The 13,652-nt window shown below is 48.2% G+C and overlaps 1 non-coding gene across 1 annotated transcript; it reads right to left on the reverse strand.

Moving 5' to 3' along the window:
• Nucleotides 1–9,853: 9,853 nt before the first annotated feature.
• TRNAT-CGU (transfer RNA threonine (anticodon CGU)) lies at nt 9,854–9,925 on the reverse strand. The gene has a single exon. It is a non-coding gene; the product is annotated as a tRNA-Thr (tRNA).
• Between the last annotated feature and the right edge of the window lie 3,727 nt (nt 9,926–13,652).

The following is a 13,652-nucleotide window of genomic DNA, read 5'->3' on the forward strand; positions in this document are numbered from 1 at the left end:
CTCAGCAAGGTGAGCCTCAGAGAGGTTATCCTAGAACCATGCCCAATGGTGGGAGGGGTCTGGAGGGCTGAGGATTTGGTGGACCGACGCCCACAGATCTTCAGGGGGTACAGAGAGCAGGGCGCCGACCCCACTTTGTGCTGAAACAAGATCTACCCTGCAGGGACAGCTCCTTTGCTCCGGGCAACGCAGCTCCTGCAGGAACTGTAGAAGAGGTAGCAGAACGGATGGGAATTGTCCAGCCCCAGCCTAGCACTGAGCTGGATGGCTCTCCCCAGGCATTACTGTGCATGGGTCCCCCAAATCCTTCTTTATATTTAGAGACCAGACTGTGCACCACTGCATTAGTACAATAGGAAACCTTTATACTGCATTAGAACAGTCATATCAAACCTCTGTTTGTGCTTCATTAACACAACATCTAATAATCACATTGTGCCTTACCTCCAGAAGTATCCCAAAACAAATTACAAATGACTGGCTATGGAGAGATCATCTCAGTTAGTGAAAAGCAGCCACCTCTGGGCCAGAACTCAGCACACAGCCACACTACACAGACAGTTACCAATTGAATTCCTTTGGTATTTCAGGGAGAATTTGGGTGAGCAAAACATAATTATCTAAATCACAATCCTGCACTGGTATGGACATTGCTGAGTTGTGCTTTTCTGTCTCTATAGTCTATGACTCCATGAAACTGGAATTTGTTTAGGAGACACCCACACGCTGGCAAAATCACTATGGGATCCTTAATAAACAAAATCATGATAATACCTAGCTCTTAGCTAGCACTTTTCATTAGTAGCTCTCAAAGTGTTTTACAAAGGAGATCACTATCATCATCTTCATTTTACAGGGGAAATTGAGGCATGGGAAGGTGAAGTGACTTGCCCAAGGTCACACATCACAGCAGTGGCAGAGCCAGGAACAGAACACAGGTCTCCTGAGTCTCCAGGAAGTGCTCTATCCATTAGCCCACATTGCCTCCCTCACAGATGTGACTGGGACCTCATTTTTGCATCTTATCTAAGACTGCCTTCAGCATCACACTGCGCCTAATAGAATGCTGGGCCACTGGCTCAGTGCTGACTGAGAGGCAAGAGTGCCATCTATTAATGTCTATTAAAATGATAATCCAATAAGAATTGGGGCCTCATTCTGCTAAGTACTTCATACACCCTAGACAAAAAGACTGTCCCCCAAGAGCCGAATTATCATCATTACTTCCTGCAGCACCGTGGGTTTCTCCTAGGGCTGTCTCTTAGACTCATTCAATGAAAAAGCAGCTATTTTCCCCCAGAATATTTTTTTTCGGCAAAAAGTCTTTAACCTGAATTCTGACTTCTTCAAACACCTTTAAAAATTTTTTTTAAATAAACCCCCAACTTCTAAGGAATATTATTCCCAAACACATACTTGTGCCTCCAGCAGAACAAATCAAGTCATTTTTGTTTCTGCTCAGGCCTTCAGCATGCAGACAAAAACATTTTTTATTCATCAGTGGTAAAAGGCTACAGCCATTTGACTTTAAAACACAGACATGCTTAGTTCTGGGCTCTCTTCCAGGAAGTCTGTGTCACCCGGGCTGTAGATCGATATGTTTGTCTGCAAAGTCACCCTTTTGATCTGTAATTTTTCATTTTGACACAAGAAATGCCTCTTGATCAAACTTCAGTTGGTCTATTAAATTCTAAATCATAATGGAAATGAGAATCACATTGCTGTAACCATGTGATGACTTCACAGTTTGGCGTTTACTTATTCTTGTGTTAGTTTGCTCGGCTGTATATTTATGATTCCAACAACACTGCAAATACTGTTCCCTAGCTTCATTTAGGACAGCTGCTTTTTAGGGGGAAGGGGAGCCACAGCAGCGGTCTGGTTTTCTCATAAACCAGCCTCTCCACATTATAGAATAAATCATTCACGGAATGGCTTAAGCTACATGAAATATTATCACAATTTTTTTATTCTGTGCTACCTGCACGTCACGTCAGCCATTTATTGTTTATAAAGGTAGGTTTGGACTCAGAAGCCCCATGATCCTTAGTCCCTCCCCTTCTCCCCCATTAGCTCTTACTCATATGAGCAGTCCTATTGGCTCCTGCAGGACTGCTCAAGCCAGGAGTACTGGCATCCATAGGTGTTTGCAGGATCAGACACATGCATTTATATTTTTCTTCAGTTAATGAGTTCAAGATTTTCTCTAACAAAGACAGCTGGTGTTATGTGCAGGGCAGTGCATAATTTTGTGCCAGGGCTTGCCAGGGCTGAGCTCCGGCACCTCTAGGCTTGGCAGTTCATAGCCCTGGCACCTCTGGGCTTGCCGGGTCAGTTATGTAAGTAAAAACATTGCTTGAGCCCTGACACCTCTTTCATGACAAATTAAGCACCGGTGCAGGGAGTAGGCAGGAGACAAAATGGCTGGAAAAAGAGTCCCCTGCTTTTATTAACTGCACCAGCAATTCTGATCAGGCTTTTGGAAACATCATGTTCACACTAGCCAGGCACAAAAGCTTAACATAGGTTCTGGTAGAGTCACTCCACATGAATATTACATAATCAGATTTGCATAGCTACTCCCATGCTAAAACAGGGCTTCTCAACTGGTGGGTCGCAACCCCGGGGGGGGAAGGGGGGGTCATGAAGGAGGTAATGGGGGCGCTGAGAATTTTTTTTACAATCTAAGCAAAAGAAACCTTGCTTCCCAAATCTCTGCACACCTTTGCCCTTCAAGGTGAAGTATTTTCTGCCACCCTCTTGAAACACACTTACACTGAATGCATCTGATGAAGTGAGCTGCAGCTCACGAAAGCTTATGCTCAAATAAATTTGTTAGTCTCTAAGGTGCCACAAGTCCTCCTGTTCTTTTTGTGGATACAGACTAACACAGCTGCTACTCTGAAACCTGACACTTACACAAATCAGTTACACAAACGTATGGTTTTTTTTAATCAATACATTTTCTACGCTTACTTTTATAACAAATGTAAAGGGGTTGTGAAAATTTTTGACTGAATAAAAGCCACCAATCTGTGTGGGATGAGAAACACTGTACTAACACATGGCCAAGATTTCAAGAGACCAGTGATTTTGAGTGTCTCCATTTTTGGGTGCTCAACCGAGACACCGTAAAGGGACCATATTTTTGGAGGGTGCTCAGCACTTTCTGAACGTCAGGTCCCTTTCAGGCAACTCAGGTTGGGCACTCAAAAAATCATCAGATACTTTTGAAAATCTTGCACCCCTAGCCTTCCAGCTGATAGGATCAAAGCATGACTCTCTTGATTATTTAAAGGGGCATTAAAAATTAGTTAATTCCTCAGATTTAGTTTGCTAAACAAAAATCAGACTTTAAAATCTAACAGATGGAAATTTCATTTTTTTTTAAATTCAGTGAATTTTGGAGTAGGGCGAAAGATGGTGGGAGAGGCGAGATTGGGGGAGGACAGAAGGGCGTGTGAACATATCCCCGCAGTGCTGTGAATTCAAACACAAAAACAAGGTGGTCGTACACCAGAACCAGAAAATGAAACTGCCTAGAAACAAAAGTGAAAGTGACCTATGCAGCATCATTCTCCAAAGGGAGTATAATAGAGTAATAATGTAAGGAAGCAGCACCCATGATTGAAAAGGAAGTGAGCTTTCCCAATCCTTCAGCTATGTTTATCTGAAATATTATTAGTAAAAGAAATAACTTTTTTCTTTAAATGTGGAGCCAGGCCCTCAGCTGGTGTAAATCACTTGACTTAAATGGGACGATATTAATTTACATCAGTTGAGGACCTGGCCACGATTTTTAACTCTTGTTGTTACTCTAGACCTCTATAACTTTGGACACACATGTTTATACAATTCTGCTAATAGATTCACTATGGGTAATGGTGACACAGTATCCCAGATGGATAATGGTGACGTTGTATGGGCCAGATTCCCAGGCGCTGAGCACCTGCTACTCCTGATGGAAGGGTATGTTCAAATACCTTAAACTCATCTTTGCCCCCACCTCCCCCCAGGTGGGGCTCTCAGTGATACATCTCCTTGGAGGCCCAGCACAGAATCTCACTCCAAGAGTCCTGATTCCAAAACCCCTGTGTTAACCATTAGACAACACTTCATTCCCAATAACAAGCTTGAGCATAGTGTCAATCAAATCCTTTCAGGTGCAACAGATTTTCAGTCTGAGTGCTCAACTGCAAAAACGTGCCTACACCATGTTTAAAGCAGAGCCATTGATAGGATTAAAATGATTTTGTTCAGAATTTGCTTGAGGTTTCATTTTGCCCAGCACATGACACTGGGAGTGCTGGTTTTCAGTCTTCCTCGCTGTCCCTAGTCACCACACAGACCACGTTTGTGTCCATTCTACCATGCTGTAAACACACAGTATTACCAGGCATGTTGTTCACCCATCCTTAGGTTTGCAACAGCGGCTGATAAGGAAGCTCCTCACATTCAACCCCCATGAACACTGTGCTGCCCTATAGAGTGGGTCTGGAAATCACATGCCGGAGCTAGCGGGGAGGTGAGCACTTTCATTCAGTCTGATAGTAACATGCAACACAGCAGGGCTCTTTCATTGCATCTGATCTCCCAACACGAGAGGTGCGGTACCAGGGCTCAGGCCTGGCGCAGCTCCAATGCTATGAGGAGTACAAGCATTTCCTTTTGCAGAGTCTGTCTGTTCAAAGGTCAGCAGGATGCATAATGAACACATCTACCCTTTTGATACCCTGACAGTCCCAACAGTAGCAAAATGCCAGGGACAAAGGCTCTCCACAGTCTGTCTTAACTGCCCAGTAGGGGAGAAAAATCAGATTCACCATCAATCATTTCTGAGTGGTTTTCTTAGAGAATAAAATAGTGTAACACATAGGGCCCGATCCTGCCCCCCCCTTACTCATGCTGAGTGGCACTTTTCCAAGCACAGAGTCCCACTGTGTTCAATATGGGTGAGTATATAAGTACTAAAGATGGCAGAATTAGGCCCTTAACAGGCATTTTTAAAAGTCTCTTGCATCATAATTCAGTGGAGCTGCTCATTTGTTTGTCTCTCACCAAATCTGCTTAGGTTCTCTGACTTATTAAGCAATGGTATTGTTTATTATTTGTATTGTAATAGTGTCAAAGGGCCCCCTCATGGATCAGCACTCCACTGTGTGAGGTGCTGTACAAAGACATAACTACAAGATGGTCCCTGCACTAAGAGGCTCACAATTGCTTTGGTTCAGGTTTCGTAGAAGAAAGGGGCAAGAGAGCTCTGTGTAAAGGGTGGTGCCAGGAATGTACTTCGGCTCTGTAGGGATAGGACTGGGATAAGAACCCTGGAGGACTGGCCTGGGGTTAATCAGAGCAGGGGAGATGGTACAAAGAGCATTGTGTGTTTGCATCGTATTGTAGTAGAGCTTAAGGACTAATCAGGTCAGAGCCTCACTGTGCTAGCTGGTAGATAAGCACAAATATTATTAGTAATCATTTGTTCTACAGGGGCTAAAAACTTGCAGACTAACACGGCTGCTACTCTGAAACCTGACTCCAGTTGGTGTAGTTTCCAATACATACCCTCAAGAAATATAGCATCCCTCCCTCCATTAACAGGGAACCCCTTGTGACATAATCTTTGGAAGAAACGTCTGTTTCTCTAATCTCTTAACCAAATTTGTAGGTTTTAAATTTTATCTAGTCCCAGATGCAGGACTGCATTTCTCTCTACCCTTCCCATATTAGAAATGCATTGAATACAGCCCAAGGGTCCATCTGTATGGTCTGTTTGCCGGATCAGAGCCCAAGATTTTCACCCTACAGGCGAGCTACGAAGAAACCAGTAAATGCCAGGCAGTCTCTGGCCAGCTGAGTCTGAACAAACACTGATGAAGCTGGACCAGATTAATGCAATAATCATAAACCCTGCCTATGTGCTGAGTGTTTTCATCTTCCAGATGCTGGGCAAACGTTCCATTACATTTTCCCTGCTCTGCAGCTATGAGTTAGAATGTATTATCCCCATTTTACAGCTGGTGAAATTAAGCAGCAAGTAATTGGCTTATTAGGCCACAGAGAAAGTCAGCCTCAGAGATGGAATTAGAACTGAAAATGCCTAGCTCTCAGTCTTATGGTCACATCACACTTTTGTGCAAGAGCTGACTAATCCAATGTACAGGAATTGCATCCTTTGCCTTTTACAGTGCGATCTAAATGACACTTTCTCTGGTTTGATAATATGGTGTCCTTCCGTAATACCCTTTATCCTAAGAGTCTAAAGTGCTTTTTAAACACATGAATTCTTCCAACACATATGTGGGGTAGATAAACGGCATAATATCCATTTAGCGTGCGAGTAAATGTGAAGCACAAAACAATTAGGGACAGATTTTCCAAGAGCTCAGCTTTCACCAAGGCACCAGAATAAGTGGCCTTCTCTTTAAAAGAGGTGGCTCAGGTCTTCGGTCTTCTGAAGTATCTAACCATTTGTACTTTGCAATCAAGTAAGGCAGTGGCAGAATCAGGACCAGAGACTCCCAGGCCCAGATCCGCAAAGGTATTTAGTCTGCATAATTTCCATAGATATAAATGGAAGTTAGGAGCCTAAATACCTTTGAGGACTGAACCTCACTGCTCTACTCTAACCACTGGGCAACAATGTCTGAAAGCAGTGACTCTCAGCTTCATCCATCTCAGACCCCCTACTTTAGAATTCTGAGTCGCAGATATGTACATTACACAAATCTGGTATAACTCCCCTTGCATAAATGTAGATGCAAAGAGTCCCGGGGCCACATTCAGCACTGATGTAAGCAGGGGCAACTCCAGGGAACTCTATGCTTCCCCAAATTTACACCACAATTTGGCCTCCCAATACCATTTACAGGAGTTATGCGTCGCAACCAACCAAGGGTGAAAGCAAGCAGAATTCAGTGCTTCATGCTTACCAAGCAATCCTCCACCCGCCATGCAGCACCAAATGTTCCTTTATTGAACTATTTACACTCACAATTATTAAGCAAAAACACATTGCCTCTGTCCTCTTCTCCAGCAGTAAGACAAGAATCATTGCAATATGTGGCATCAAGGTTTCCTTTCCCTACTCTGCCCATCACAACATATTGCTGTGTGGCAGGGAGGGGCCTGAGCTTTAGTTTGGATGAGGAACTGAACTTCCAGCATTGGGGGTGTCTTAGATCCAGGGTTTTAATTCAGACCAATCTCTAGCATACATTAGGACACACTCTCACATAGATCCTATGGAAAAATCACCAGTGAGTGAGCTACCAGCTCTATTCTATTCTACATCGGTTCTTTTACAGCTTAAGTTATTAACACAGATAAAGACATGGGAGGTGCTTTTGGGTCACAGTTGTTCATTAGCCATAAGGAGTGTGCTATCGGTGTCTCTTATCTCTTTATTCATCCTGGATTGGTGTCCTCGGTTAAGGGCCTGATGTGGGGCTCTCCAGCTGCCACTCACTCAGGCCTGGATGGCACAAAGGGATCGCCCCCTTTAATAGAAAGGAGTCACCATTTTCCTGCTGCATCTTCAGTGGTAATTTGGGCTGAGAGCAACGGAGCCTGAGAATTGGACACCTAACTCCCAGAAGCTACAGTGAAAATCCCAGACTGTCTATACATGCCCAGTGTTAAATAACCGCATGCTAGGGTTGCCAACGTTCTAATCACACAAAACTAAACACGCTTGCCCCGCCTCCTGCCCCGCCACTTCCCCGAGGCCCTGCCCCCGCTCACTCCCTCCCTCACTCCCTCTGTCATTTGCTTTCCCCCACCCTCACCCAATCGCTCATTTTCAATGGGCTGGCGCAAGGGGTTGGGGTGTGAGGGAGTGAGAACTCCAGCTGGGGGTGTGGGCTCCAGGGTGGGGCCAGAAATGAGGGGTTCAGGGTGTGGGAGGGGGCTCCAGGCTGGGGGGCGGGGGAGGTGAGGTCTCCGGCTGGGGGTGTGGGCTCTGGGGTGGGGCCGGGGATGAGGGGTTTGGGGTGCAGTAGGGGGCGCTAGGCTGGGGCCGAAGGGTTTGGAGTGCTGGGGGGGGCAGGCTCCAGGAGGGATTTTGGCTGTGGGAGGGGGCTCAGGCAGGAGGTTGGGGTGCGGGAGAAGGTGAGGGCTCTGGCTGGGGGTGCAGGCTCTGGGGTGGGGTTGGGGATATGGGGTTTGGGGTGCGGAAGGGGGTGCAGGCTCCAGGAGGGAATTTGGGTGAGGTTCAGGGCTGGAGCAGGCAGTTCGGGGAGGGCAGCAGGGTGCGGGATGGGGTGAGGGCTCTGGCTGGGGGTGCAGGCTCTGGGGTGGGGCCGGGGATGTGGGGTTTGGTGTGAAGGAGGGGGCTCTGGACTAGGCCGAGAGTGCGGGAGGGGGTTCCAGACTGGGGCAGGGGATTGGGGTGGGGGAGGAGGTGTGGGCGGCGCTTACCCCAGGCGGCTTCCAGAAGCGGCCAGCTTGTCCCTCAGCTTCCAGGCAGAGGCGTGGCCAGGCGGCTCTGCGCGCTGCCTCCGCCCACAGCTCCACGGCCAATGGGAGCTGCGGAGCCGGCACTTGGGGTGGGGGAAGTGCGCGGAGCCCCCCTGGCCATCCCTCCGCCAAGGGGCCGCAGGGACATGTCACCGCTTCTGGGGAGCCACGTGGAGCCAGGTAGAGAGCCTGCCAGCCTCACGCCAACTGGACTTTTAACGGCTCGGTCAGCAATGCTGACCAGAGCTGCCAGGATCCCTTTTCAACCGGGTGTTCCAGTTGAACACTGGACACCTGGCAATCCTACCACATGCATGTAACTACGTTTTTGGTCAATTAGAAAGATTATTAACTAACAAGACTGGAGTGGGCACAGCAAGCTGTATTAAACACATACAGTTATTATTTGTTTAGCACTCAAGTGTTCTAAGGGCTTAATCAATATCCTGACCAAGCCCAGGCCAATAGGTTCTCCAATTTCAGCACCAACCCGCTTCCCCTAAAGTAGGGTTGCCAACCCTTCAGGATTGTCCTGGACTCCCCAGGAATTAATTATTAATTTTTAATTAAAAGAGTATGTCGTCTGCTGAAACCTCCAGGAATACATCCAACCAAAATTGGCAACCCTACCCCCCAAAGCAAAGCAGAAAACTGGCCATCTGCAATTTCCGCATGCAATGAAACTGGGGCTGCCCAGCTGTAACCCGGCACAATGCATGACAAATCAAGGAGCCCAGCTGCATTCCCAGTGCAAAGACAACTGTCCTTCCACCCCCGTCACACACAGACCTGTGCAATGCAGGAAAACCCGCTCCCCAGCGGCCAGTCCCCTTTTCTTTCTCGCGGACTCTCTCAAGCACGCCACACACGAGCAATGCATGAAAACAGCCCCCACCCCGTGCATCCCTCCCCCTTTGCAACGCTGGAAAACGGGCTCTTCTGCTGCAATTTCCCCCCCCCCCCTTTGCATTGCATTGCAATGCAATGCAATGCAATGCAGGAAAAGACGCTGCCCGACTGCAGTCCTCCCGGTACAGTCTCGGCAGCCTAGGGCCATAGATCGCTGCTCGGAGGGGTCTGCAGATCGCACGCAATCCCACCCCCTTGCAGCGCTCCGCCGGCGGTGGGCGCGCGCCCGGCCCCGCAGCCGGGGGGGGGCCGTGTGGGGACCGGTGCACGCTCCGTGGCGCGGCGGCGCCAGAAGAGCCCGCTGCATGCAGTAGCACCTCCCCGGGGAGGAGCAGGGGGAGGTTACACGGTCCCCTCGGCGCTGCAGCCCGGGCCCCCTCTTTGTGTCTCTCAATAAACGGAGCAGAGGCTGAAAAATAAAAAGAGGCTGCACGAAGCGGAGCCAGGCTCCCCCTTCCTCCCAAGCAGTCCGGGCGCTACGTTTGCTTTCAGGCACGGACGGGGTTCGAACCCGCGATCTTCGGTTTACGAGACCGACGCCTTACCACTTGGCCACCGCGCCTGACGGGCTAGCAGCAGGCGAAAGCAGCCAGTGGAAGGCAGCCGCCAACGATCCCGGGCCTGCGTTCCATCCGCCCGGGGCCAACGTTCCGTTCGCCCGGGCCGCGTTCCATCCGCGTGGCCCAACGGCCTGTGTGCCCTGGCTGCGTTCCATCCGCGTGGCCCAACGGCCTCTCCGCCGCTGCCCGCGCGGGGCACAGCGCACCCTCCCCCTCCAGCCAGCTGCCGACCCCCCGCAGCTCCAAAGCAGCCACGGATAAACTTTCCGGCCTTATGCATGTAAAACAGCCTGCCTGAGGGGAGCGGACGGGTGGATTGTAATGCAACGCTGCACCCCTCCGCTCCTTCCATGCAGTTCCCCTAAGCGCCAGCAGCTCCAGAGCAGGCAAGGAAGATATTCCGGGACTCACGCGTGCAGTGTGTGAGGGAGGGTCGCAATACACCGCGCCCCCCCCTTTCTCCCCTACACCTTCCCCCCAGTATAACTAAAGCAAAAGCCAGCAGCTGCAAAGCGGCTACAGATGAACTTTCAGGTCTCCCGTGCGCAAACGGCGCGCGTCCTCCCGAGACTGCCATCCCATGCACCTCAAAATCTTTCCAATGGACCCCCAAAATCACTAGTAGCTACAAAGCTGCGAGGAGCAGTCCAGGCCTCAATGCACCGTGGAATTCATCAAACCAAGTCTCCCTGCTGTGATTCAATTTGCCTCTCCCAGACTCTGAAAAACCCGCCAGAAGTTGCAAAGCGACCGTGAGCAAACTTTAAAGGGAAATGAAATCCTTCCCTATGAGAATGTGTGTAGAGGGCGAATCCACCTTTCCCTATCTCCCGTCTGCAACCCTCGCCAAGGAGAAAAGAGGACGCCTGCAGCTAAGTAGCCCCCTGCTCCTTCCAGGAGAAGTGGTTGCAACCATGCAAACCAAGCTTCCCATGCATCCATCGCCCCCATCCGGAGAGGGGATTTCAAGGTGGCATGTTATGACTGCACCTTCCCAAATAAGCAGTTGCCAAGCCAGAGACAAACTTCCACGACTCATGTAATGCACCGTGCAATTTAGGCCTCATTCTAGGACGAGCTTTCAGACAGGCAACAGGCCGTAGAGACAGAGAACCCAACCCCCGCCTCATCTGAATAAAACGAGGGAGGGGAACCCAGAGAGCCCCGTCGTGGCTGCGGAATATCACACCTCTCTCTCTCCCCATTTAGGAGTGCAGGTCTTTACCCAGACATCGCCTCCCTTTGCATGGGCTTGCATTTAAATCTGAGCACCCGGAGTAACACCGCCCAAGGTCGGCCAGATTTGAACCAGCGACCTAGCGGTACGACGCTTCCTAAGCCGCATCCAACCCCCTAAGCCACCGAGCACTTCTTCCTGCAGCGTTCACTTTGTGTCTATAGCGATGCACACGTTGGCGTAGCTGCCGTAACCGCACCGCAGAGAGGGCCAAGAAGCCGGGCTGTTTCCCCAGCTCCCAATCTGGGACCTTTCACGAGTGTGAAATGCCACATACAGCAAAGTGTTCCATGCCGCACGCTCGGGACTGTGAGCGCAGTGTCCGGTCTACACGGGAAATGTCCCAAGAAAGTGGGTTTCCCTCACTCCTTCGGGAGACCATCCTGCAGTCTAACAATACTCTTATGTCAGCTCAGAACGTATTTCCTGACAGCCTGAGAGTTCGTGTTTGGAGTTTGAGCCTATTATTATACATTAGATAAGAAAATAAAATAACAATAATAATAACGACCCCTGTAGGGTTTTTTTTTCTCCTTTAGGGTTACAAGCACTAAATCTCTAGTCTTGTGGCTAACGCTGGGTCAGACCCCACGAAGCGAATCAGTTGCGATTTCACTCTAGATCTTGTTTTTAGGGGAGAATTTGGACTGTGTAGTTTTGACACATAATGTAGCTTTGCACTGAAATAACTCTTTTTTGGCTTGCAGTTTTTAAATTGATAGACCTTATTACTTGGCTTTTAGTGGCTGCTGTCTTCCTCCTGCAAACAGTATAATTTAAGGGGAATATGTATATGATATAATTTAATCTATCGAGCTTTCTATAATATGTCTGTTTGTATCCATGCATCTGTTCAGTCTTACTTGATTTATGGCATCCTATAAAAAGTACATGTATTCTCTTATGTAGACACCCCTCCCCCTCTTTGGGTAATTAAGTAAAGACCCAGACTTTGTTTGAGAACTTCAGCCCAAGGAATAGCTGGCTTGGAAAGTGAACAATTGCTTTGCTAAGTACAAAACTTTGCTTTTCAAATTAAAAAAAAACATCGGCAATCACCTCCCAAGCGAACAACTGCACTTGCATTAGGCGTTATTGATTATTTAGCTACTGGTGGGTATGTAAGGAGAACTAATATACTATCCACCAATTATCATCAAACCTGTAAGGGATAACACAGCTCGCAATAGGACAGAAATACAGAGTTTAGCACTAGTACACATGCTGAGAACTTTTTCAGAAAGCTTACATAGGATCCACCAGATTTGCCTATTGCAATTAGGACGACTTTTATTCGGTAGCATTTTCTGTGTATGATTAATCTCCCTTCAGGCAATACTTTGTGTCACATACCCAAGGAGGTCTGCAAAAAGAACAGGAGGACTTGTGGCATCTTAGAGACGAACCAATTTATTTGAGCATGAGCTTTCGTGAGCTACAGCCCACTTGGTCGGATGCATGCACCAAGGAGGTCTTCATCTGTTCAATGAGCAGCATCACCCACTCAACCAAGAAGCTGGTGGAGGCAGAAGTGCACCCTGGGATGAAAATATTAGAGGACTCGCTGCAAGTTGCAAGTGGAAGATCAGCCCCAAGGTGTTTGCAAACAGAGGACTGATGAGAATGAATCCTACACAAGCAGCAGCTCTGGGCCTAGCTACAGCCCTGGGGAAATGATCGCCTGCGAATAATCAGCGGTCCATATTACCTGGCAGAGAACTGGGGAAATGCTCCTATTTCCCAGAGCTGGCTGTGTTGCCTGGGAATAACGCCATGATACCTAGGAGACTGAGGGCTGACCCCCCCACCCAATATCTCTCACCCCCTGCATCTTCAGTTAATACATCAACGCAAATACAAATCAACCCCTTCAGTATACTGCGCCATGGCACCATGTGCTTGTACTAAGCAGCCTTCATGCCAAGAAAGGTCCAAACCTGCTCTGTCCTAGGGTGTGAGAGTGACACAGTCCCTGTTCCCCTGCATGACTGTAGATGGATTATATAGGCTACAATTACAGTATAGACATACAGATAGTGACCATATGGACCGGACTGCACAGTTCTTTGGCTGCATCATTTTTCTCCTTTCTCTGACGCATCTGGCACAAGTTTTTGCGGGAGGCAGCAGTGTTTTAACAAGGTACATCCCCAGACCAGATTTCAAATTCTCTGCCCCTCTTTCCCCTCCTTTGTTCTTCATCCCCCACTTCTTTTCCCGCTCAGGGGTTTTAAAAATTGACTACACAGACCTATAACACCATCTGCTGGAATAGTATTTAACTGCACATGAAAGTTTGATGTATTTTGTCTAGCTTTCCCACCAGTGCTTTTGGAGGTTAGTTGCCTGCCTTCGTGACAGCCTTCCTATTTCAGGAGCGGTGGGAGTAAGGGCATGAATTTTAAGCGTAAATATTTAACGCGCACATTTAAAAAACTTTTTGTGCATAATGAAAGAAAACTGACCCATTGGCTCTGAGACTGAATAGTATG

Source organism: Lepidochelys kempii, chromosome 14 (assembly GCF_965140285.1).
Source record: "Lepidochelys kempii isolate rLepKem1 chromosome 14, rLepKem1.hap1, whole genome shotgun sequence".
Taxonomy (NCBI): domain Eukaryota; kingdom Metazoa; phylum Chordata; order Testudines; family Cheloniidae; genus Lepidochelys; species Lepidochelys kempii.